The sequence below is a fragment of the Manis pentadactyla genome, chromosome 4 (assembly GCF_030020395.1).
Source record: "Manis pentadactyla isolate mManPen7 chromosome 4, mManPen7.hap1, whole genome shotgun sequence".
Lineage (NCBI taxonomy): Eukaryota > Metazoa > Chordata > Mammalia > Pholidota > Manidae > Manis > Manis pentadactyla.
The window spans coordinates 56,353,244-56,380,684 of NC_080022.1; the positions used below are offsets into that span (position 1 = coordinate 56,353,244).

A 27,441-nucleotide genomic window follows, 5' to 3' on the forward strand; every position below is an offset into this window, starting at 1 on the left:
AGTACAGGAGACTCGGCTGAGGTACCCAGATTCTGACAGACAACTTTGAATGTCTGTTTGCTTTTAAAAACTTCACTTACAAACAGAGCATTGTTGTTTGTCTCTGCAAAATGCCAAGTGAGCAGGGGGTGGGGTTAATAGGTTTGATACAGTCAGATCCCAGAAATTTGATTATTCTAATTTAAGGATGGCAGCTGTGTGGCATACGTGCTGCTCTGTACCCACGGCAGACATCACTAATGGATCACAGTGCTCTTTCTTGCTGGACCCAGATATGAGTTAATTAGTGCTTCTCAACACCTGGCTCCAATCAACTGTGGGTGGCATGTATGTGCAAAACAATTAGCTAGTCCTGTTCTGGTTGGTTTCATTTACTTCAATTTCTTAGCTTTATGCAACTATGCAATGGACAGTTGACTAAATATCATTATTTTAGCAACATTCCATTCTCAGCGAATCCCTTTACTAATCTAATTACAAATAATATTAGATGTTATCTACTGCATGTATATTTGCTATGTGCCAGATGCTGTTAGATGTTAAGTGCCAACTCATGTCTCTGTGTCCCTACAAAAATCCTAAAGCAGGGAAGGGTAGCTTGAATCTGATCTATACTGCAGCTCCTAGCAACTTGCCCTGGTGACTCCCAGGCTGAATTAGTGACCTCCCTTTGGCCTCCTACAGTGCCACCATTACACTGAATTCATTGTACTACAATGGCAAATTCAGGCACCTGTCTTCCCTGTTGAACTCTGTGCAGGCAAGACCTCCAGTTTACCTTTGGATACCCAGCACCTGGAACACAGCAGAGTACCGAGTGTGTGTTCAGTAAATATGTTGAAAGAATTTTTCTTAAAACTTCTGTTTTCAAATACTCTCAGAGCTCTAATTCATGTTCTACAACGAATAGATGATCCATGACCCCAGCTACCATCGAGGTCACTTACATTGTAAAGCAAGGTGTGCTGGTCAGGCAAGCCAGCTCTGAGCCTGGGCCCAGGGCAGCCCCCAGTGGGGGGCGCAACTGTGCTCTGGGCCCCCACCTCCTCTGAGTGGAGAAAGTGCCAGGCTCACTCACAGCTGTTTTCTGCCTTTGTGCCCCATTGCTTTTTGCTTTTTTTTTGATCCTCTTCTCTGCCTGCTGCACTGGGCTTGTTCTCTTAAGTTCTAGAATCCTAGCACTTAGCCCACTGTTTGGGCAGTGGTGAATAAAGCTTCTTTGAAGGGATCTGCAGTAAAAAGAGCACTGGGGAAGTCGGGAGAGCAGAGTTCTGTCTCCAGAAGTGCCAGAAGTCTCTTGTGGACTTGCATTCTGTGGTTGTTCCTGTCCTTGTTAATGGGCGAATGCCCCCCAGGGACAGGTGGTGCGCACTGAGTGTGATGGTCTATGTAAGCCTCTGCCAAGCTAACAGCAGGCTATCACTTCTCCTTTTTGTGAGGCTGCCCCTACCTGGCTGGTGCTGTCACTTGAGCATGTCCACACCCTCGTCGGTGGTCTCATGCTCCCTACCACTAGACTGCCCAAAGCCCATTTCACCGCCACTACGAGAAGCTGCAGTGTCCTGCCTGTGCCCACAGAGGTGTGACCTTTCTAATGTTGCCCATAGCATTTCCTTGTCTCCATGTCTCCTCACCACCTCTCTGTGCAAATTCGTAGGAGGTTCAAGTGTAACCTCCCAGCCTAGCCCCCAGGCCCTGCATGCTTACTCCAGTTTGTTTCTGACCCACCCGCCTCCCACGCCTCCCTCCAGTCATACAGGCACTCAGCATTCCCGTCCCCACCGCAAACCTCCACCTACTGCTGAGGGCTCCAGCTCAGGGAGAGGCATCACCATCCTCCGGCAGCTGCCCCAGCCAGACACCCTGGAGTCACACTGGACTGCCCCTCCCCCCTCCGCACCTTCGCTGTTCTTCTCCTAGTCCTGCTCACTCTAGCTCTGCAATATTTCTCAAATTAGAGTATTTTTATCCCCATGGCCAACACCCTGTCAGGATGAGGAGCAGCTCCCTGCTGGATTAATGTAATACAGCGACAGCTTCCTGGCCTCTCAACCTTCCATCAGAACCCTGCCAATCCATTTTTCACAGCTGGAGTATTCTTCCTGAAAGAAAACTCTGATTGTGTCTCTCCTTTTTAGGCTTCATCTACACCTCAGATGTCACCTCCTCTAGGAAGCCTTCCTGAAATTCTGCCATAGCACCTGTTTCTTCGTTAGAACAATGAGCAGCTTGTAGGCCCTCCCCATTAGAAGCCAGCTCTCCGAGGGCCCGCCTGATCTGTGTGAGATTTTTTATGATTCCCTCTATACCAGGCACTTTAAGCTGCTACTCATTAGCCATATCCCCCTTCCTTTCCGCTGAGAACAAGTGTACTCTTGCCTCGTGTGACAAGGGTAGATCCGGATTGGTCTAGGCCACAAAAACAACCTCATTCCATTCATTAGGGACATGTCCTGGTTCTGGTTAATGAAACAGGAGAAGTGTGCAGGGGGATTTCAAAAGTTCTCTTCATTGTTATAGAGAGATGCAGAGGGAGCAGTTCTGCATCCCTGGCATTGATAAGAGAAGGTGGGTTGCCTGTTCTGCACCTATGAGGAGAGCTAGCTGATGCTCTGATGATGACGTGACAGATGGAACAAACTTGGTACTGATGAACTGCTACACTGGTTAACTGGGGACGGTCTCCATCTGAACTTCTTCTCAGGTGAGAGAATAATCCCCTTTTGGTTTAGGCCATTTTGAGTTGGGTTTGCTGATATTTGTAGTCCAAATAGATACATCTTCTCAGGAAATTTTTTTTTTTTATTTTCTATTTTGTCTCAGAGGTACTTAGGTATAAATCTTGTTTCTTCTGTTAGGTTATGGGCTTTCTGAGGCAGAGTCTGCATTTGATGTGCCCTTGTGTCCCTAAAGGCAGGATGAAGTACTGAGTGAAGAGCCAACACTGTCTTCTGGCCCCATCCTGCAAGGTCCACTACCCTAAAGGTGGGTCCGGCCTTCCTTAGAGGCTGACTGTCATTTGTTTATTTTTGTGCTTTTTAAATGTTCGACAAAGGAAGAAACATGAGCAAAATATAAAAGCCTTATGGTCAACTCTAGGAGGCAAAACCTGTCTTACCCATCCTTATCCACCTCCTAGTACTGAGCACAAGGTTTGTGCAAAGTAGATACACAAAATGTTCGCTGAGTGAACAATTTAATTGACCTCTGATGACTCAAGGGCACGTAGGAACTTTACAGTGTCCTAGGGTCATAATGATGAACAGTCATTGTCAACAAACTGTGCTAAATATATCCTGGTCCCCGGACTCATGACTGGCAAACTTATGTTTGTTTACATGACAGCCTTGATATCATCAGGACTCTAAGGCTTTAAAAGAAGAACATGCAGAGCTCGGCACTATAGACTGAGGTGAAAACTGATGTCTGAGCTGCAGAGGTGCCTGGTGAATGTGCACTAAATGCCCATCTGCTTTGTGCCAGGCATGGGACCACAAGCAGGTAAGACAGACTCATTGTTCTCAAGGAGCTTAACATCTGGGGAGGTACAGTGGGGGACAGGCACTTCAAAACAGTGTGGCAAATGTTGTAAGAGGTAAGGGAGAGGGTGCAATATGCAGTCCAGGCCACGCCTGATGAGTCAGGAAGACCTCCCAGAGGAACATCTATGTGGCACCTGAATCCAGAGGACAGATTAGTTATTCAGAGGGGGACAAAGAAAGAAGGAAAAAGGAGTAGCATGGGCAGGCTTGCAGTTTATAAAAACCCACTCTGGTTGCATTATGGGGTGGGAGAGACAAGGCTGGAGTCAGGGATACCAGCTGGGAGGCTGCTACAGTAACTCACTGCAGAACGACAGGGGCTTTGCAGGCCAGAAACAGGCTGATGACAAAGCTGTTGGTCGTGGATCTCAAAGAGCTTACGGTGCTATGCCTGTTGCCCAAAGGGTGATACCTCTGGACACCAGCCTCCCACCTTCTGGGTTCAGTGGGGGGAGTAGGTTTGCACTGGAGGCAACATGGTACAGCTCAGTGCTTAACAATTTCTACTTGGCTATAAAACAACTTGTTAGAATGAAACATAAATATCTGATACTGTGTGAGAAGCAGAGTAGTCTGTTCACCTGGGGTGTGTGTGTCTGCATGTGCTTGTGCACACCTGTGTGAGATGAGGTCCTGCTTCCTTGTTCACCTTATTCCATAGTTAATGTGAGCACAGGCACAGTTCTGGTCCCAATACTGCCACCGATTCCTCTGGGACCCAGCTCAAACCTCTCAATCCTGAGTTTTTTCACAAGCCCCACGAAGAGTCTGGACCTCAAAATCTCTAAAATCAACACCTACTTTGAATTTCCAACTTTTTGGGGCCAGGGGATGGTAAAATAACGTTCTTGATCTGATGGCAGGGGTAATCTGCATTTTGAAGTTCATGATTCTCTGAACCAGGGCTTCTCCCTCAGTGGCCCTGGCTGAGGTTTGGGTGTGCCTCAGTCCCTGACCGCTGGGTGGGGCCTGGCTGTCAGAGCCTGGGGCTGCCGGCCGCCTCCTCCACACTGTGGCGTGCCTTTCCTTAGTGTGCCATTATGATACAACAGGTAGGATGGGAGAAACACAGGCAGCCACACGAGCCCAGAATCTCCTTTGGCTTGTCACTTACACTCCCTCCTGTCTCTCAAGTGTCCACTAGCTTTGCTAATGACCAAGCAAACGCCAACCCCCTTTCAACTGCATCCCCTGGGGAGGCGAGCACGGCAGGTGACAAGTCGTAGGGCTGAAGGGGCAATGGTGCTCTGAGCCTCAGCCTTGCTCTATTGATTACACCTCCCCCTCCAACAGCCCCAGACTCCCCCTCTCCCTCTAAAAGGCATACTTTGGTCACAGTGGGAAAAATACTTAGAGGGAGAAATATTCAGAAGGCAAAACACTGCTTTCCTTGAGAGGGATGAACTCTGGGCCTCTAGCTCACAGAGAGAAGTTCTGAGGAAGACTCAAGATGGCTCAGCTCACTTGAAGAGAAAAAACAGCACGAAGGGTTACAAAAGCAAGTCTCAGTGCTTGAGATCATCTGTTTGAGGAGGAGGGTTTGAGTCTAACTGCGTTTGGGTTTCTAGTTGCAGCGACACAAAAAACTAAGCAACCAAACCCTGGTGCTGACTTATACCTGGGGAGTGCGTAGCACGGCCTGGGTCCTGTTCTCCTTCCTCAGACCTCATCGGCACTGTGATGACAGATATACTTCCTGGTAGCAGCAGCCAGCTCATTAACTGGGGAGGCAGGTCCCCTCTGCTCTTCATGTGCCGTGGCATCAGCCTTGTAGCAGGACTGGGGAGCGTGCCTGCCCAGGCTTGCTGGGTGCCGTCTGCATATGGGAGCATACACTGATGCTGCAGCTCCAAGGGAGGGCACGCCGGCAGCCCCCTGGCCTCAGCTTTCAGAGGCTGAAGAGGCGTGGCCAGACACCACTGTACCAGAACGAACATCCCAGGAGCTGTCTGCCAGAAAAAGGGAAGCAAGCAAAATGGGCTGTGATGCTCCCTGTGGAAGTGTTTTCTAAGAACATCTGCCACAGTGACAGCCTTTTCCTGACTTCCAATGGAAGGATGTCTCTTTTCCAACAAAAAGTTAGGAGCAGAATCCAACAAGTGGAATGGTATATGTATCCCATAATACTAATGAAGGCCGGTGGAGGTGTTAAGTAGGCGTATGAAGACCTGTAGAGTTCTTCCTTAGAATCATCCCTGTGCTAATTATAGTCTGAGAACTATTCGACTCAATAAACACTTATCAAGTACCTACTGCACACACACAAAGGGCTGTGGGAGGCAGTAGAGCACAGTGGTAAGAAACAAAACAAAACTTTGGAATCAGGTGGGCTAGGGCTTGTTTTCTGACTCTTCTACTAGCTCCCTGTGTGACCTCAACAAAGCTACATAAACCTCTCTGGGCCCTGGTTTCCTCATCTGTAAAATGGGGGTAGTAATAGTACGTACCTTACAGGGTTATTGCAAGGAGGATACTTAAAGGTTGTAGAATACTGCCTGACTTTCAGTAAGTATGCAGTATTTGTTGGCTATTATTACTACAATTTTTCTGTGCCAAAATTTCCTTATCTATTAAATGGGCATAATATGCAAACCTACCTCATAGGGCTGTGGTGAGGATTAATTAGAATGATGCATGTATGGTGTTTAGCATAATAACTTACACATAGTAAGTGTGTAATAAATGCTTGTCATTGTTATTCCTAGAAGATTTTCCCTAAATTATTTACAAAACAAGACACCAAGATTTGAATGATGGTCCACACAACAAAGGAATTTGGTCTCTGGACAGTTTCAGCAAGGTGCATTCTGTGACACCACCCCTGTTGCCCCCCACCTCCACCCTACCCTGAGAGCCTGCTATGTACGTACAAAACACTCTGCTTTGTGCTGATTAAGCCCCACAGTGACTCTCCCAGGAGTTCCAATATCCCTCCAAATATTCTAGGCTTCCCTGATACTGATATGCCATCATTTGCTGTTTATGGGACTATTTAAAATTCTGGCTTTGTAAAGCAGGGAGCAAGGCGCAGAGGCTTTGAAGCCTGTCTGCTTGGCAGAGAACAGAAAAGCACCAGTTTATGGTATCAAATACCAGGAGTAGCTCTCATAGCTGCTAACCTGCTAGAGCTGTTCCTCCATCCCGGCCAAATGCTAAGCATGTTATATGCATGACATCACTGACACAAGGGCCCTGGGAAGTTCCAGGCTGGTGTGAGCAGAGCTGTGGGCTGTAACCCATAGATGGCTCCAAAGTCCATGCACACAAATGCTAGAACAACTGCCTCCCTCCCCAAGGTGACCCCAAACTCATTCAAGGGCACCTAGTTTCCAATTACAAGATCACTGTTGGTAGGGCAACCAGTTCAATGCTTTTTGTTTTTCCTTTCTCCTATATTCGGTCAACTACGACACCTAGTGGCTGGTCAGGCACAAACATGGGTCTCCTCAAAAAGGGTGGGTCACATACATAATGCTCAGGACAGGAGAGACCCAATAGATCATATCCAAACTGAGGAGACAAAGAAATGAAGCAAGTTGTCTAACCTTAAAGAGAGAAGGAAGCCAATGTGGACCAGTGTGCCAAACATGGACTTTACAGTTAGGACATGGGTTCAGATCCAGACTTTGTCTAAAATTCTACCTTTAACAAGATACTTTCTTCAATCGATAATTCAGTGAACATTGACTGTGCACCTACTATGTGTCCCCAGATGGTGGGGACATGATGATAACCAAGGAGGACAAGTCTCTACCTTCAAAGTCCAATAAGAGAGAAAAACAATTAAACAGGCAATCGACAATAACACCACCAGCTAATATGAATTACCTCAGTTACCCCCTTATCCACATGGGACATGTTCCAAGACCTCCAGTAGATGCCCGAAACCATGGATAGTCCCAAACCCTATATATATGTTTTTCCTATCATACATACCTATGATCAACTTTACTTTATAAATTAGACACAGTAAGAGATTGGCAACACTAACAATAAAAGGGAACAATTACAAGAATAGATGGTAATAAAAGTTATGTGAATGTGGTATCTCTCTCTGAAAATATCTCACTGTGCTGTACTCTCTCCCCTCTTCCTGTGGTGATGTGAGATGACAAAAATGCCTATATGTTAAGACGAAGTGTGACTTAGGCACTGTGGGGTCAGACTGCTCCCGACCTTCTGATGACAGGTCAGAAGGAGCATCATCTACCTCCAGATGGCAGTTGACTGCAGGTAACTGAAGGTGCAGAAAACTACACCAACGATAAAGGGGACTGTAATGACTTCTCCGTTGCCAGATACCGTGCCAGGAGCTTGAGGTCGCTACTCGTGTAGCCCTTCCAACAATTACATGGTGGGGGCGTGATTATTCCTCTTGCTGAATAATGAGTGGGAGAACATTTAAATCTCAGTAATAAACTTAGAGCTCTTACTTTTCTAAGTTTCTGAAAACGAAGTTGTTGGACTAGATACTAGAAGATTTCTAAGGCCTTTTTCCAGCTTTTTCCTTACTTCTAGGATTTTTGGGGTATTGCTTGAACTAGAAACCAGGTCTCCTGACCAAGAATCTACTGCTCTCTCTTCCTGCATTTTGCCAGTCAATGTTTATTAATAATAACTGGTAGTTATTAAATGCTTACTCTATGTTCTGAGGTTATATGCTCATGGAATCCTAACAACCTTTATCTTTAAAATGGAAATAACAGCTGAGTAAAGAATCATGCTCTAAAATGGTTAAACAAAAAAGTCCCAAGATAAATGGAAAAGCTTCCAACTTCCCCCAGTTGTAGGATTCTTAGCTACTGCCTTGCCTCTATTTGATCTAGTTATGTGGGGTCATAACTAGATTAAAAATACTTAGCATTGGTGTCCTCAGGCTCCCATGACTGGAATGGAAAATGATGCCAGGGCTGCAAGATGAGTTACTGTCCAGGGAAAGTGGAAACACATTTCTCAACAGCAATGTAGCTTTGGGATAACCCTGGGATTCCAGAAACAGTGACAGAGTGCTGCAAGGCCAAGTGCCAAGCAGAGCTGACCCCTTGGTCTTATTTATAATTACAGATGAATATAGCATGCTCCAGCACTGAATACATCAGAGATTAGCAAACTCTCCAACATGGTATTGCCATCACCCTTAATTCTGTCCTCCCTGGGGGTATCTAAGTAGCATCTACTTTCCATGGTGGGGCCAATCAGGCCAACTTGCACAGTGATTCTGCAAATGGAAGCCACAAGTTCATGGGAGCTTTCCTCCAGAGCCACAGGAAAATGCCTCCTGCCTTCCTCTGACACCTGCGAAGCAGACCCTGCAGACCCTGGAGCTCCCCAGGTCTTACAAAGACCACCAGTTCCAGACACAGACTCATAAATACAGAGAACCAACTGGTGGTTGCCCGATGGGAAAGGAGGTGGGGGGAATAGGTGAAATAGGTGAGGGGGATCAAGAGGTCAAACTTCCAGTTCTAAAATAAGTTAAGTCACGGGGATGAAAGTATAGCATAAGGAATACAGTCAATAGCATTGTAAGATCTTGGTATGGTATACTTATCACGATGAACATTTTATAATGTCAAATCACTGTTATAAATCTGACACTAATATACTTTCAACTATACTTCAGTAGGAAAAGAAAAGACTTTCCCCTTCCCAGAAGAGTCTCCAAATGATAATCCAGGGGGCTACAGTGAGAGCATATGCTAGATATACTAGAATGTATTCAACCTAGAATGCTCTGCTACCCTTCTCTGAATGGCAAGATCTCATTTTCTAGGCCTAGAGGTCAATGCCTGCCTACCTGACCACCACCCCTGCCCCAAGACATGTCTGTCCCTCATAGGAGCTGCTATACTCCCATAGGACCTACTAAAGGTTCATAATAATGCATTTGTTTACCTGTGGATTGTGAACATCTTTAGAAGACGGACTGAATGGCTCATCCATCCTCTGTACTCAGTTCCAAACACCACGTATGGATTGCAAAGGTGCGGACTTCCACTTCTTTAGTGGAAAGTAAATCAAGGAATTCAAGGTTGGAAGAGGCTTAAGAGCTCAACTCATTTACACTCTTGCCCAATATAGCATTTCTCTAAAAATATCATTAAAGAAAAACAAAAGTTTAAAAAAGGATGTATATGTATGTCTACATACTTATGAGGCATCCTTCTACAAGAATGGGCGGTAAAGACACAAAGAGCAGGATTCACTTAAACCTTCTTTCTTTGAGAACGAGCCATCATCTTTCTAAAAATTTTTTTCCTCCTAATTTTTCAAGTTAGAGAAAAATGTGTAAGATATACTAACATGGATAATAGAAAACAAAAGTTAACACGTTGCTTTATTTCCTTCTAGTATTTTCCCCTTGAGTTTTTCAAATAGCTAAAAATACACTCTTATCCATGTTTTATTTTGCTCTTTTTCAGCAAAGGCATGTCCCTTGTGATTACAAACTCTTCAATAAGTATCATGCTTTAAAACTTTTATTTTGATATCACTTCAGACGACTTAGAGAAAAGTTACAGGTATCGTACAAAGAATTCTGATATTCTTCACCTGGATTTGGAGTTCTCAAATAGCAACGTTTTACTGTATTTAATCCCTTCACTCCCCCCAGCAGAGAGTGAGAAAGATACTGAGACAGACAGACAGAGGGAGGAGGAAAGGAGGGAGACAGATATGATGTTTTCCCCTAAATACTTCAGTGTGCATTTCCTACAAGTAAGAACTTCTCTTATGTAAGACACTACAATCACTCAAATCAGAAAACTAACATTGATGCATTACTGTGATCTAACCTACAGCCATATTCAGATTTTCACAATTGTCCCAATAATGTCCTTCTCAGCAAAAGAAATCCAAAATTCTACACTGTGTTTAATTGTTGTATCTCTTTAGTTTCCTTTAACCTGGGATGGTTCCTGAGACTTTTTTTGTATTTCATGATACTGATTTTTTTTAAGAGTAAAGGACAGTTACTTTGTGGAATGCCCCTCAGTTTGGGCTTGTCAGCTGTTTCTTCCTGATCAGATTCAGGTCATGCACTACTGGCCCACAGAAGTAAACAGACATGACTTCTAATGATCGTGGTAAGATTCTGTTTTACATAAGCACTCTCTTATTGTAGAATCTTGGGCCGTTTTATAATTTTGATGTAATGCTAAAATAAAACTTTCTCTCTCCTCCTATGGATTACTTATGAGCTTTTCTCCATTTATATATTAATAATTCATTCATAAAGTTAAAATAATATTTTAAGGCTATTGATACATCAGTAACTTTTTTTTAAAAAGCTCCTATCAGTGTGCAGACCCAACTGATACAACTGTCTATTCCACTTCAGCTAAATGGCCTTGTACACTGGCATGTTACAGGTACATTTTGATTTGGAAAGACAAAAAAATATATTTCATTTCTGTGTCAGGAGACTTCATCTTAAAGCATGATTACAAAAGATATTGTCCCTCTGGACACTGAATATGTTTGTTTATTTGTTTTTGAGTTCCTTCATTCATTCAGCAAATTTTCACTGAGTCTTGACTGTATGCCAGTATTCTTCTAGATGTGGACATGAAGCTCTCACATAAAGACAAAAACAAGACAATATAGACTGTCTTAAGGGCTATGAAATACTCCGGTAACAAGAATAGGCATCCTTCAGAGATATTACAGATTTGGTCCACCATGATAAAGTGAATATCTCAATAAAGGGAGTCAAATGAATTTTTTGGTTTCCTACTAGCATATAAGAGTTATGTTTACATTATACAATTAAGTGTTCAGTAGTATTATGTCTAAAAAAAGTACATACTTTGTTGCTAAAAAATGCTGACCATCACATGAACTTTCAGAAAGCCATAATCTTTTCGCTGGTAGTGGGTCTTGACTTGATAATGATGGCTGCTGACTGACCAGGGTGATGGTTGCTAAAGGTTGGGGAAGCTGTGGCAATTTCTAAAAATAAGTAACAATGAAGTGTGCCCCATCAATTGACTTCCTTTCACAAATCATTTCTCTGCAGAGTACAATGCTGTTTGATGGCATTTTACCCACAGTAGAACTTTCAAAATTGGAGTCAATCTTCTGCTTTATCAACCAAGTTTATGTCATACTCTAAACCCTTTGTTGCCATTTCAACAATCTTTACAGTATCTTCACCAAGAGTAGATTCCATCTCAAGAAACCACTTTCTTTGCTCATCCATTAGAAGCAACTCCTCATCCATTCAAGTTTGATCATGAAATTGCAGCGATCCAGTCATATCTTCAGGCTCTACTAATTCCAGCTCTCCTGCCATCTCTGCCACACTTTCAGTTCCTTCCTCCACTAAAGTCATGAACCCCTTAAAGTCAGCCATGAGGGTTGGAATCAATTTCTTCTAAACTCTTGTTAATGCTGATATTTTGACCTCTTCTCATGAATCACGATGTTCTTAGTGGCATTGAGAATGGTGAATCCTCTCCAGAAGGTTTTCAATTGACTTTGACCAGATCCATCTGAGGACTCACTTTCTATGGCTGCTATGGCTTTATGAAATGCATTTCATAATAATAAGACTTAAAAGTTTAAATGACCCCTTAATCCATGGGCTACAGAATGGATATGGTGTTAGCAGGCATGAAAACAACACGAATCTCATTGTCAGAGCTCTTGGGTGACTAGGTGCATTATAGTAATGTAAAATGTCTTAAAGGAATTTCTTTTTCCTGAACAGGTCTCAACAGTGGGCTTAAAATATTCAGTAAATGATGTTGTAAACAGATATGCTGTCATCCAGGCTTTGTTGTTCCATTTATAGAGCAAAGGCAGAATAGATTTAGCACATAAAGGCTCTATGATTTCTGGAATGGTAAATGAACACTGGCTTCAACTTAAAGCCACCAGCTGCATTAGCCCCTAACACAAGAGTCAGCTTGTCTTTTGAGGCTCTGAAACCAGACACTGACTTTTACTCCGTAGCTATGAAAGTCCTATGTGTATCTTCTTCCCAAAGAAAGCTCTTTCATCTACATTTTACATCTGTTGTTTGGTGTGGCCATCTTCATTCATTATCTTAGTTTTCATCTTCTGGATAATTGGCTGTAGCTTCAACATCATCATTTGCTGTTTCACCTTACACTGTTCTGTTGTGGAGATGGTTTCTTTCCTTAAACCTCTTAAACCAACCACTGCTAGCTTCAAACTTTTCTTCTGCAGTTTCCTCACCTCTCTCAGCCTTGTAGAACTGAAGTGAGTTAGGGCCTTGCCTAGAATAGGTTTTGGCTTAAGGGAATATTGTGGCTGGTTCGATCTTCTATCCAGACCACTAAAACTTTCTCCATATCAGCAATAAGGCTGTTCTACTTTTTTTTTAAATTTTTTATCATTTGTGTGTTCACTGGAGTAGCATTTTTAATTTCCTTCAAGAACTTGCCTTTAAATTCACAACCTGACCAACAGTTTGGTGCAAGAGGCCTAGCTTTCAGCCTTTGGACATGCCCTCCTCACTAAGCTTAATCATTTCTAGCTTTTGATATAAAGTGAGAGATGTGTGGCCCTTCCTTTCACTTGAACACTTACAGGCCATTGTAGGGTAATTAATTGACCTAATTTCAATATTGTTGTATTTCAGGGAATAAGGAGGCCTGAGGAGAGGGAGAGAGATGGGGGAATGGCTAATTGGTGGAACAGTTAGAACACACACAACATTTAGTAAGTTCACTGTCTTATATGGGTACAGTTCATGGCACCCAAAGCAATTACAACAGTAACATCAAAGATCACCGATCACCAGATCAAATATAATAATAATGAAAATGTCTGAAAAAATTTTGAGAATTACCAAAATGTGGCAGAGACACAAAGTGAGCAAATGCTGATAGACCTGCTCAGTGCAGGGTTACCACAAAACTCCCATTTCTAAAAAATGCAGGATGTATGAAGTGCAATAAGGCAAAGTGCAATGAAGTGAGCTATGCCTGTAACTGGAGGGGCTGCTCCAGGAGGAGATGGGCAAGAGCCTGTCCTTTGAGAAACATGGCAGAGTTGCTGTGGCTGCAGCTGGGAAGCATGGGGAAAAGGGCTGGGTCTCAGGCACCTCCTCCAGTTTCATCTCATAGTACTTACCATTAAATGCCATCAAAGTGTCTATAAAACATTGCTCTTTACTAAAAATATGAACCCTTATCTGCCCTATCCCAAATACCCATTTCTAAAGCCTGCCCTCCTTCCTGTTTACCCCAGTCAGCAGAGTCTAAACTTCAGCATGTTGTAATTTGTGAATAATAATGAAAGCTTGAAAATGTTCTGAAATTAGAAGGACCTTACAAACCATTCTGATGTTGCCTTGCAATTACCTAAACATCAAGGCTTCACTAATGAATCAGGCTGTCTCAACATTAGATTAATGACCACTTTCAATAGTGGAAAGGGGACAGGTGCCCAAGAGAGAAAGGTATGTGCACGTATGTGTGTGTATTGTCCTCCAAATAACACAGGTGGCAGCTGCAGCCACAGGCAATGAGGACAGGTTCATAAAGAAAAGAAGCCAGCCTGTGCTGTGGACTGAGACTGGGCCAGCACAAATTCAGCTCCCCAGGCCCATTCCCTCCTCTGGGTTATGTCAGAATGAGCCAAGGGGAAAGAAACAGGAGTCTCCCAGGAAATAATCCTGGGGGAAATATATGCCCTCTCCCTAGCAGTGCTGAGGACCATTAGTTTCCACACATTGGGGGCAAAAAGTAAACAGATGATTCTGCCAAAATTGTTTTTCTTACATAGCTCATTTGCACTTTGCATGAGGTGAAAAATTAAAGTAGACCCAATATATAAAAATATGATCAATAATCACTAGAAACTTTGTCAAGTATTGCAAAAAATTTTCACATAACCTACAAGGTGTGCACACAAGCTTCCTTTCATATCCTTCTTTTGAGGAAAAACAGCTCCAAGTAGGCAGTTCATTTGATGTATGAGTAAACAAACTCTGAACAATTCCATGCTCTTAAATACTGAAGTGCATCTCTGGGTTTCAGAGAATAGAGAAAGGGGGAAAAAAACTATTAAAAGCATTACTAATACAAACACTACAATTGTGTCCTTCACTAGAGGGATGAATATCCAGAACAATGGAGATAGTGAACATTCATCCAGGGACACAAACCATCACTCGGTAGATGAGATTTTTATTATGAAGGCTCTTATTATAGAGACAACACAGAAGCTAAACAATCAGGTCACATCTGGGTAGTGAAAGCAGCTGAGTAATTAACAAAGGATTAATGAAGGCATCAGGATAAAATCAGATTTTAACAGAAGATGAAATACATGGAAGGGTTTTTGTACTTCAACCACTATCCTAATGGGAAGGTTATTATATTTCAACCATTATCCTTCTAAGTCTGTTTTTCATTTTGCTTTTAAAGAGACACAAAAGTGTAGGAAGAAAAAAAAAGTGTAGGAAGGAGTAGTGGTGGAACTCTTACCCGGTCAGCCCATGACGGAAAGCTACTTTCTGGCAACTGTTAGGAACAAGTATAAATGAACTGAGGCAAATAATTTAAATTAACAGCTACTAAATCAAAAGATTCCCACATGAGCAATGATGAAGTGGAGCCTGTAAATGAGGATCACTAATAGCTATCCGGTGGTTGGTTGAAAATTCCTATTTTCTGATTGGTTTTATGTCTTTGCCACAGCTTCAAGGAGTGAATGAAACCTCAAGACCAGTAAGGATTGGCCACCAGCCCTGGTGGAGACTTGGCAGAAATGTCTGCTGCAGTTTAATAGCTGTAGGCCTTAAACCTGTTAGCATTTTAACCATTTTACTCTTTATAGAAAAAAAGCAGTTTAACCCTAACTTTAAAGTAATTGTTTCAAGGAAAAAGAAAAACCCAAACCAGAAAAACTAAAAACCTTATAGATTCAGCCCCATTCACTGTCCTGCCTCATCCAAGGCGGACACTTCCCAGATTATTTATTAGACAGAATGCCCTGGACGGCTCTTAGAAACTAGAAATTCTCTAGTTTTCCTCCAGGGGGCAATATTGGCCAGCATTTCACTGAAAAAGGAACTTCCACACGTGGATTTTGGCAGAGCGCTGCAAAGATATCCATGTAAAAAAAAAAGGTCTTTCCCCTCCTGCTGCTTCTTAATACATTTAACTCTGACTGATTAGCAAAGCACCCAGCCCTTTGTGCAATAAGAGGGAAGGGGCATGAGTAAGAGCTGAGAGTGAGCAACACTTTACCAACACAGTCCTGTAGGTTGGCTGGCCCATTTTCCTAAAACTGGAGATCAGACTGAACAGTTTTGCCAAAGCTGATACAGTTTCAAGGATATTACTTTTTTTTTTTAGGAGAATTTTCCACTGTGCCCATGTAGGCCAGCTGATGCCTCACACAGGGCTCCCGCCTACCCGGCTCCTTTGCAGGGCCCCCTCCAAGCAAGCACACAGCCCCTGGAGGCCTGAGAGCAGGCACCCTGCCTTCTTGCGGGAATGGTGGACCTTTCCACCCTGGGGAGTGTGTCTGGTGGCCAGGAAGGAACCCAGACAGCAACCTCACTGGGCCACCCTCCTCTCAATTAAAGGGTCTGGAGCTGCGGGGAGTTCGAGTCCCGCTGCAGAAGAGGACACACACAAGGAGCGGAGCATGTTCCTGGGGTATGCAAGTGGGAGTTTTAGTGTCTAGGTGACTGAGAAACAGGGCAGAGGCAAAGATCCAGACTGAGTGACAATCTCCCTTACCTGGGAACAGGTTCAGTTTTTGTGAATCCTGAGCCTGAAACAATTTGGCTGGAGGTGGAGAGGGGGGGTCTTCAGAAAAAGAATACAAAACTAGGAATACCACATGAGCTGCAGGGCATGAGAAGGGGCCCTGGACAGTGGAAGACCCTAAAGCTTATGCTTCATAGCAACCACTAGCTGGTGGTGGGGAAGCGTGTTGGCAAGAGGGCCCCCCAAAGCCTCGTCCACAAATGACAACAGATGGTTTCTCTAAGTCACGGCCTCAGTCTGTGCCTTAGGGAGTGGACTAAGGAGCAGGCCAAGAGCACGAGATGGCTGGCCTCACTGCTGCTGCTCCTTTATCCTGCCCCAAGTATGGGTGGACGCTCAGTGAACACGTGCTGACCGACCAACTCAAGTAGTCCCACTGCTTTACCTGTCTCTCCCCTCAAGGCAGCATGCTCCCCTTTTCTCTGGCTTACCAGCCACATTTCAAGCTTCCATGTAAAGAGTACTCCTGAGTTCTTATGTCTGCAGAGGTGAGCAAGTCAGACACAACATATGAGCAGATCTCCTGCTCACCTGCATAATCATCCACTCATCAAAGGTGTTCAGGAACTTCAAAAGCAGTCTCACAAATAATGATACTGCCTTCATTCTGTACAAAACCCTGCTGTTTGGCACATCGTGGGCACCTGGTCAGATGCAAGGGGGACTAGTGCTCTACTGGCTCAGGACTGCCCAATGCCCCGGGGGGCTCCTAGGGGAACTGCTCAAGGGAAGGCCCGCAGGGTCCTGGGAAAGGCAACAAATCTCCTCAGTCAGAAACCCCAGCTGCTCCACCACCGCCAGCTGTCCAACACCTGCCTGGCCAAGCCTCAGCCCCTTTTTGAGCCGTCTTGTTGGTTCAGGCCCTGCTTCTTCCTCCTCCTCCAGAAAAGTCAAATCTCCTTCCAAGACGACCTTAGGCTCCGCAAAGGTGCAAACTCTGCCAGTCTTATTGAAAGAGAACAAAATAAACTAATCTGAATTTAAAGTACTTAGCTAAATATAGCTATATTTGCATATTTTCACAGTCTTACAAAAATAATATACAAATTTCTCCTCACCTAGTGGCAAAATCCCTTACCCAAATCTTAACAAGGAAGTGAGATGAGGCCTGAAAAAAAACAGAAAGTTGTTTACTTTAGTTAATCTAGCTTGCTTTTGTATGGCTACAGTGTGGTATTTATTAGCAAACCAGCTACTAAATGTTCCTGTTCTTTCTTGAACAAAATGGAGAGAACAACTTTTTACAGATAAAGTCTCTTCATGAAGCCATTTATCACAAGGAAAAAAGTATCCTGCAAATTTTTATCTGTAAAATGGAGATAATATTGTGATGGCAAAATAAGGGCCACCATTATTTAGGTGCTCACAGGGGGCATTTCATATAGATTATTTCACAGTTCTCTCCATGGTCCTCTGCACTATTGGCCTCACTTCACTGAAGTTAAATTGAGCCTTTGAGAGAAGGTCGCTTGCCCGAGGGCTCACTGGTCTTTAGTGATGGGCTTGAGGCCAGCAGGTTGAGCTTTATTCTCGGCCTTTGGGCCAAGCTGCCTGTGCAAACCAGAAACCACTTGGTACACAACAAAGACTGAGTTTTGCAAGATGGTCATTTTTTTTTTGTTTTAATGCAGATAGTTGCACATATTTTCATTTTTTCTCAAATTCCTATTTGATTTAAAAAAAACCACTGCTGGAGAATTGGGCTATGTTTTTTCAAAGCTTTAAGTTTTAAAGAAATCATCACAAAAGTCAAAGGCGAATAATGAGAACAGGCTCCATTTATTGAACATATACTATGTGACAGGCCATTATGCTGAATTCATTACATGCACTGTTTCCTTTAATACAGCTATCTTGTAAGGCAACTGGCATTAACCCCATTTAACAGAAAAGGAAACTGAGGTTCAAAGAGGTTAAAGCACTCTGCCCAAAGTGGTTCAGTAGCTGAGAAAAGAACTCTAGTATATTTGCCTATACTATGCCACCTTCCTACTGCAAAACTTATAAAGAGGAAGTATGTTTCAGTTAATAGCAGGTTAGCTGTTTCATGTGTCTGGATCTTTGAATGGCCAAATGGAAACCACTATCTTCCTTCTGCCCAAGAGAGGAAGACAGGTGAGCAATGCTACAGGATTGAGTGCTGCCTTCTTGGCCTCAGTCTCTGACATCATCTGCAGCATAAGGGAGGGTAGGAGGGGAGGGAAGGAAGGGAAGGAGCTGCATCCTGCCATCTTTGTAAACAGCCAGTAAAAGTAACATGAGGACATAAACCAGGCTCACATCTGGATGCATGATGTTGAGTCTTGCCAGGAAAACCAGTCCACGATGGAACTACCCAAAATGTATTTAATACATTCTTGGGTCATGGTCCTCAAAGTGACTCCAACTTTTAGCTGACCCAGTCATCTTGCTAGCATATGTCATTTGCTGAACTAAGACACTGCCTTTATACATGCCTTTAGACACTGCTTGAACACTGAGCAATCTACTTATCATGAGATCTACTGTCACAGAGGCCCGAGTTTTGCATGACAAAAGAGAGTCACCTTGGCAGAAAGGCCAAGTTCACAATGCTGGGACCAGAGAAGGCAGAATAATCTGCTGATACCAAAGAATGCTTAAGCATAATACAAAAACTGCACAAAATCAGGGAGGGAGGTGTCTTTGGAAGGCAGTAGGGCATATTCTTCAAAGCCTGACTTTGCAGGGTTTGTAAAGTCTGCCAGGAGCCCTGATCAAAACGCCCCCATGAAGCATACCAAATCAGCTTTCAGATCAAGAGAAATTGTTATGGTCATGTGCATGAGAAATGGTTCTGACTGCAGAGTTTCCAAATACTGGCTTCCTTTTGGGGTCATATCAAGTGTACTTTGGTGTGATGGTAAGGAAAACTGACCTAGAGACAAGGTTGAAGGCTTCCCTGGGGGCTAAGAGAACAGGGTGTCTGTGAAAGGCTGGCTGCCACTTGGAATCTGTGTGCCCATGTGGATTTCTCAGACGAGCTTCCCTCCCCAATTTCTGACCCCATCAGTGGGAGCATTGCAGGAGCCAGGCTTGGCTTCATCAGAGCAGCATCTTTCCAACAACTCCAAGTTATGTGAAAATCAGAATGGGAAGTTTTGGGAGGGAGGGAGGGAGGAAGTTAGGGAGCACCCCATGTGTGGAGAGTTTTCTAGCACAGAAGGAAGGTGTTGAGGAGTTCATTGTGCCGGGCCAAGGGTTAATAGTCAATTTAACAAGATGCTAAAGTGGAAGTTTCCACTGAGGCATCAAGATGCAACAGATGGGAAATTCCAAAGCAAGGGGTCAGAACATTATGTGGAAATTCCTAATAAGTTGATTTAGCTGGCTCGAAGATTCATATGGAGGACATAAACAGGTTCAGGACAGTGGAAAGTGAGGGAGGCAGATTCCTCAGAAATGTTCTCATTCCCACCCTCCCGGAGGTGGGTAGGGTGGAAGGGGTCTGCTTTCACTGAAAGCCTAGAGAAAAGGGTTTCAAATACATGTCCCCTAGAGTTTGGGGAATGGTATGTGACACCTGCCCAAGGAACCAAAATGTGAGAGGGCAGCTAACAAGCTCAGGTGGCAGAGCAGACGGCTGTGCAGAGAAGGCGACTGCTTGTCCCCTACCCTTGGGATTAGAAAAGGTGAATTCTGGCATCAGAAACACCAGCCTCAGTCTCCTTAAAACCCCACCCCACAGGGCTTCAGCCTGAGCATGAGGGTCTCTGAAGAGAGAAGCTGGTTGGAAATCAGAAGCTGTGGGCAGAAGGTAGCAGCCAGCCAAGGGAGACTCACTGCCTGAGTCCTGGGAGAACCAGGGGGAAAGTCCTGGTGGGAGTCCTCGAGGAAGCCATGGAAGCAGCCAGGAGAGTCTATCTGCCCATGAGCCAGGCTCAGGAACCCGGCAGGGTGTGACAGTAGCTATCAGTTAAGAACTTTCCTCCCTCGCTCTCACCTGAGGAGGCCTCAAGTGGTTAGCAGTGAGTGGGCGGAAGGGGAGGCCCTCAGTGGCAAGATGGAGGGAAGTCTTCTCTTGAAATGAGTACTGACCATAGACTGGAGTGAGCATTTCCAACTTCCAAGGTGAGAGAGAGAGAGAGAGAGAGAGAGAGAAAGAGAGAGAGAGAGAGAGAGAGAGAGAGAGAGAGTGAGAGTGTGTGTGTGTGTGTGTGTGACTTAAAGATACCTAAGAGTAACTAGAAGGGTCATAGGTCTGATCAACTGGAGTGAGCATTTCCAACTTCTGAGGTGAGTGAGTGAGTGAGTGAGTGTGTGTGTGAATTAAAGGGGCCACAGAACTTTTTATTACCTCAGAGTAACTAGAAGGGTCATAGGTCTGATCAAAATTTTAAAAGGAAATGGGGAAAAACACACCCCACCTAACAGTCTTTAAAGGAACAGTGAGAGACAAGAATAAACCATGTCTTAATTATGTCTCCCAAGTCACACTGTGCAGTGTACTAGGAACAGCCAACCTTTGCTAAGCACTATGTGCCAGGGAGGAGGTCAGTGACTTCACACACATTACCTCGCTCACTCCCCTAAGAGGTTTGTGAGGCAGGTTTTAGTAGCTCCTTTCACAGATAAGGAAACTGTGGCTTGGAGAGCTTAGGCAACTTTCCCAGAGTCACACAGGTAGGTAAGTAAGGTAGTAGCCTGGACTCGACGTTAAGCCTGACATCTAATCTGGAATTGTTTCATTCTCCCAGATGAGTGATTTTCAGCAGACAGTTGGGACTAAAGCAGGAAAAGGACTTGGGTCCTGCCTGTCCTTCCCTTTCAGGAGCCCCTGAGCTAGAAAACCAAAGAGCAGAGTTTGAAAACCCCTGAACTGCAAGATCTTAGCAGTCTCTTCCAACTCTGTGATTCTATGATTCTATCATCTGTGGCTAGGAAGGTGAACAGAAGTGGACCTACAACAACAAACATGGGGAAGAGGAAAAATTCAGAGTTTGTATGTAACCTATAGTTCCAGAGAGGCAGCGAGAAGGAGCTGGTTCCAGCAGGTGGTACTGTAGTGGACCTGAGGTTTGCAGAAACACAGCCCTGTGTATGACTATATTATAGTTCAGGCAATTCACATAAGGCAGTTAGCACAGAGGCTAGCACCAGAGCAAGCATTAGGTAAATGGCAATTACGATTGTGAAAAGTTTACATATATGCCTAAAAACCTCAACATGCAATTTAATGGAACATACTCAGCCACAATGTCACTGTGTCTGTTTCATAAGGAGCTATGTTTATCACGGATGCTACACTTTATTAGTTGAACCAAGACATGAAACAAGCACATAATATTAAGGTAGCCCAGCCTAAAACAATTCTAGTAAGTCTGAAGCAATGGCTCTTAAGCAATAGGAGACCAGGGAGTCCTATGAAAAAATGATGGAGGCATGAATCCTTTCTCCAGTAAAAAAAAGTGCATACACACAATTTTGCAGATAATTAGAGAAGCTCATTCATTGATTCATTCAATGGCTTATAGATCCACTGAAGCCTACTTATTGTCTCTAGGTGATTCCACTCTAATGCTACGGATGTGACATGAGGTCCTTAGGCTGAAAGCTGCCTACCTGACACCACAGTAGGGTCACCCTTCCTTGACCTCTCCATACGTTCATTGTTGCCAGGCTTGGTCATGATGCCAAACCTGGAGTAGGCAGTCAGTGTAACTGAAGCTGAATCTAATTTCAAACCTTTCCAATTTACCGGAGCCCATGTTAAGAATTTCTTAATCAGTGGACTCTGATACCTAAAAATTTTATCGGCCTGGCATGTTATTTTCTTCCTTCCTTCTTGATAACAAACTTACTCCTCTTTTTATAGGAACCTCATTACAATTCTGGTGGGATCCACCCTCTCTCAAGGGACACGTGGAGAAGCCCTGGCCAAAGAGACACTGCTTATTGTCTATTACTTATTTCTGGCCAAGTTGATAAAGGCAAAGAATCCAAACTGGGCCAATCCCTCCTTGGTACTATTGTTAGAATGATAGCAAAAGAGGCATTCTCTTTTCACTGAGATCCGTAGTTGTGAGGATGATGGAAATGTATTGCTGATGGCTACCTCTGGCAGCATGGTGAGGGAGAGACTGCCTGTGAATGAGGCCAACAGAGTTGAGCAGAGCCAAAAGATGAAGAGTGAAAGATAATGGCCTGATGATATCTCTTGAATCCCTGGACACAGCTATGCCTGAAGCTCATGCAACATGGATAAAGATAGTCATGTAGATCAAGAAACTAGTTTAAGTTGGGTTTCTGTTACTCAAAACAGAAATAATTTTGATGAATAAGCCCGATGTAAATGAAATTAGAACCTAAAAGGAAATCCCCATTCATGGGTAGTCTTTGTATAATTCTAGGCTCCTCCCTGACAATGATCTTGAGAATTAAAACTTTTTCATCCTGCAAAAATTGTTTGCTTAACATTACTCACTTATCATCCTCTGGAAATAGCTCATCTTTCCAATGCTGCTACCAACCAGATGCTGCTTCTTGCAATAAATATGAAAGTTACCAACTGGAACAAGAGTCCCAGAAGTGGACAGCAGTAGCCCAGGTTATACTTTGCTGCCATCAGACAAGTACTTGGAGTCTGCTACTCCCTATTTAGCTCACAAGCTTCTCAAACTACCTGTCTCTCAAAAGGTACTAAATACTCCTGTATCAGAACAGACCTAGAGCCATGGGGCTCAGGCCAGAAGGAGGGACACATGAGGAACAAGGGAAGAGGGCCACACAGGTCACTCACAGTGGAGTCAGTGTAAATTCTGTGTATCAAAAAGCCACTCTATAGACTGAGTCAGGGTGAAGAATGACTTAGGAGTGGGAAAAAATAATATTCAGAGTATTTTCAGGAAGTTGTTCATTATTTTTTTATAACAGGGATGGTAAGTAGATTTCAACTTGTATGCCCACTCTGATCCACAGCCAAATGCCCAGGCTCACATCAAAAGCCATGACTGTCTATGAAGTCTATCATGTGGGGCAGGGGTGTGAACATAGATATTTGTTATTTCAGCTGAAACTGTTAAATTTTATGCTGCCATTAAGCCAAGGCCAACAGAGAAATGCATACCCAAAATGGAAGGGCTTTTCTTGGACTGCACTTGGGTGTTACATCATTCGCCTACCCGAGGGGAGTCCTCCTCATTCTATTTATTATAGGATGTTTTTCGCTACCTTATGTGGTATTCTCTTCATGAACACTCTGGAGAAAGTACTCGAAGTCTTGAATCACGATTAAACTTATTTCTTCTCAGTAACTAGCATGCTTCTATCTCCCAGCCATTGTGAACTACTGTGAACTGAATACATTTTCCTTCAGGTACTGACTGCTCAGAAAGAAGCTCAGTGCAAGACTATGGGACCTGCTGGCGACTGTATGGGGCCCTCACTATGCCCTAGGGGCCCAACCTCATCTCTGACTTCACCTTACTTTTCCTTACCCATACATTTCCTTCCTTTCCTGTTTTTCTAAATCTAATTATTTTATTTGTGATTTAAAAGCCACCTCAAAAATCTTTGAAAAAAGATAGGCACATATTCTAGATCAACAGCAATCAAAATAATGTAAAGCAAATTGGTTGGTGGATGAAAGACAATTTTACAAATGCTGCCTGTTCTGGTGGCCATCGTGGGGAAGCTCCAAGTGAGCACGTTGAGAAGGTGGTGTCCCCGGACCAGGAATAGCCCGGGCTACACTGTCAGGTCAGCAGATCTCTCAGTTCCCCCCCAACCATCCTGGCCTCCTTGCATCAACTCCCAGGCCCATCCTTTCTGGGCAGCTGGGTGACCAGAGGGCACCAATCCTGCCACAAATCAAAGTAGCTCATACTCCTACAGGACCTTATACTTGACACTGATAAGTTCTCAGTGGCTGATAGCAACTTATTTCTTCTCTCAGGGATGAGTACATTTTAACTAGGTATTTTGAAGAGGAAAAAAACCCAAAGGATTAATTTCACTAAAGGTGTAGTTACCATACAAATGCAGTGAAGAGGAAGAGCTTCTTGTGAATCTGAAATAATTTTATGTAAAGTGGTTGGCACAATGCCTGACACACAGTCAGCATTCAATAAATAGTAGACACTAACTATGACTACTGTTGCTGTTATTATTTATCCCACCATTGCTCCCACTCGATTACTTACTACCATGACCACCACCACAGAGGTAACTGCCTCTTTCCTAACACTGGCTACCAGCAGATCCATAGTCAATTAATGCATTTTAATTATATTTTATAATTTAGAAAGCACTTGCACATACATCATCCTTTTTATCTTCTTTGGAATCCTTGAGTTAAATATAACTTATTTTATTTATTTTATGTTTTACAGATGAGAAAACTGAAGCTCAGAAAGGCTGAGTTTATAAGGTCCCAGAGCCAGGAAGTAGCACAGCCAGGCTCAAACCCACGCCTCATATAAATTTTGTATTCTTTCCATAACAGGTGGTTGCCAACTGCATAGCAATAGCATCAGAATCATCTGAGTGCTTTAGGATTCCTGTGATCTACTCCAGACCTAATGAGTGCACAGCCCAAGGGAAGGGACTCTGAGCTTATGTTCCAAGAGATGCCTTGTGAGATCCCCACGAGCTTCTGGTGGTGACCAAGTGTCATGTCCATGATGCTTCCTGGTTGACTGAGTACCTGCCAGTCTCCCGGCCCTGTGTTGAGGACTGTAAGGGAGGCATAGGTAGCCTTCTGCTCTCAAAGCACTGACAGAGCAACAGGGGAAGTAAGACTAGCCAAGGTGAAGAAGAAGAACCCACAGAAGACAGTGTTTGGCTGTGAAGAGGTCCAGAGCAGTAGATCACAGATGGCAGGAATGGGCAGGGAAGGCCATGTTATGGAGAAGGGAAGATTTACTGAACTCTGTGAAACGGGGAAGATTCCCAAGCAGAGAAGGAGGTGAGCAGCATGAGATGTCCTCAAAAGAAATGGCAATGAGGCCAGTGCGTGGCCAGGTTAAAGGGACTAGTGGGAGTGAGCAAGAGAGGATGAAGCCTGATATGGAAACGGAGAAGCCAGAGAGACCAGTCTAGACTGGTGTGCTGGGGCACATGGAGCCACTGACAGTCTTTGAACAAAGGAGTAACATCCTGAAAGACGACCTGAGGATGACTAGTGTGGCAGTGCTCTGTAAAATGAAAGGGGACCTGGAGAATGGAAAATCTGGTATTGGCAAGACCGCCTAGGAACCTGCTGAACTGGTTGAAATTCCAGATGGAAAACAGTAAGACCAGGATCCTAGGACCTGCCAATCGGAATGGGGTGAGAGGATGAACCATGATGTGGGCATGTGACCTGAGTCCTCTCACTCTCTGGCTCTTTTCATTCCATCACAGCTGTCTGTATGTGTCTCATAAACACTGTATGGTTAGACTGCAGAATGGCCACAGTTCTTCCCCTCTCTGTATCCATGCTCCTGGCAAAGTAATTCTACTTTCACCAAGAGGTAGAATCTGTATGTGGAACCTCTTAAATCTAGGCTGGCCTTATAGAATGTGGTGGAAGCAGAGATTAAAGATGGCAGCATGAGAGGTGAGACAGAAACCTCCTCCAAAACTACATATAATAAGAAAATATAGCAAATACATCAAATCCTGAAAGAGCAACAGGAAAGAAGGCTGTGGCAGACTGTCTACACCTGGGGAAACCCGCAGACCTCAAGGAAAAGGGTAATGTACCAAAACCATGATCTGAAGGGACCCAAGCCCTTCTCCCATCCCAGCTCACCAGAGGGAGGAAGACAAACACAGCAGGGAAGGGGTGGAGGCCAAGGACTGCTGAACACCCAGTCCTGGAGATCTGCTCTGGGAGCACAAACCTACATTACATGGTGCTCTGGAGATTAGTGGGGTTGGAAAGCTAAGACAGTAAAATATTGGAGAGACTGAGATTCCAGATGCTTGTGGAAAACAGGGATCCACATTCCGCCACTCTGGGACAAAAGAAAGGCAGGCACTCTGAGAGACTTCCTAGCAGCGGGAGGGCTGCTAAAGGGGCAAGGATTGTACAGAGTTTGCTGCTCAGGAGAAAGGGCAGGTGGACAGAAGTGTCTGGGTGCACTCTGCCCAGCAGGTTGGTAACTTTCAGGAGCTTCAGGTGCTCCAACCCCCTGGCTGACTATGCAGCTCTGAGGCCCCCAACCATGATATGCAGCCTGCTGTGCCTTCATCCTGGCCAGCACCAACTCGCAAACTGGCTGCCCATGCCATTGAGCCAGGCCAGCCAGAGGGCAGCCCTGCCTATGGCAGCTACAAATCCAAAGCACAGAGGCTTCTCCCTGCATGCTCAGCCCACTAGCCCTGGCAGTGGAGACAGGCCTGCAGCTGGGAAGCAGGAAAGACCTCTTTCCTCCTGACAGGCACCAGCACTGCTTCCCTGCAGCCCCCCCCACCACTCCAGGGGCTGAGAAGCTCCAGAGAGTAGATCTTCTGGGAACTATAGGGCACCACCTACAAATATGAAATGGCAAAGGAACCTGGTTCAAACCAAAATACCACAAACATCAGAAAGAGAGCCAAATGAAACTGAACTCATCAATCTTCCTGAAAGAGATTTGAAAATAAAAATCATAAACATGCTCATGGAGGTACAGAAAAATATTCAAGAATTCAGGGAGGAATTCTGGAATGAGATACAAACATTCAAGAATTCAGTATCTGAAATGAAAGATACAATGGAAGGATTTCAAGGCATATTAGATGAAGTAGAGGAGGCAGTAGATGATATAGAAATTAGAGAATAGGAATACAAAGCAGCTGAGGCACAGAGAGAAAAAAGGATCTCTAAGAATGAAAGAATATTGAGAGAAATGTGTGACCAATCCAAACGGAACAATATTTGCATTATAGGGGTACCAGAAGAAGAAGAGAGAGAAAAAATGTCTTTGAGGAGGTAATTGCTGAAAACTTCCCCAATCTGGAGGAAATAGTCTCTCAGGCCATGAAGGTGCACAGATCTCCCAACACAAGGGACCCAAGGAAGACAACACCAAAACATATAATAATTGAAATGGCAAAGATCAAGGTTAAGGACAGACTTTTAAAAGCAGCCAGAGAGAGAAAAAAGTTCACATACAAAGGAAAACCCATCAGGCTATCATCAGACTTCTCAACAGAAACCTCAC

The 27,441-nt window shown here is 44.1% G+C and overlaps 1 protein-coding gene and 1 long non-coding RNA gene across 6 annotated transcripts in view; one reads left to right on the forward strand and one right to left on the reverse strand.

The window, feature by feature from the left end:
- Positions 1 to 25,699, forward strand: LOC130683364 (uncharacterized). 4 transcript variants are annotated; one of them, XR_008997033.1, is made up of 3 exons: positions 1 to 6,404; positions 6,960 to 13,229; positions 22,128 to 25,699. It is a non-coding gene; the product is annotated as an uncharacterized LOC130683364 (long non-coding RNA). The 4 variants fall into 4 exon arrangements; XR_008997035.1 differs by having other exon boundaries at positions 1 to 6,342; positions 7,255 to 13,229; XR_008997034.1 differs by having other exon boundaries at positions 7 to 10,063; positions 11,058 to 13,229.
- GNG12 (G protein subunit gamma 12) overlaps positions 1 to 27,441 on the reverse strand; it is a 128,027-nt gene that overhangs the window by 48,874 nt on the left and 51,712 nt on the right. The gene's annotated exons all lie outside the window — the stretch shown is intronic.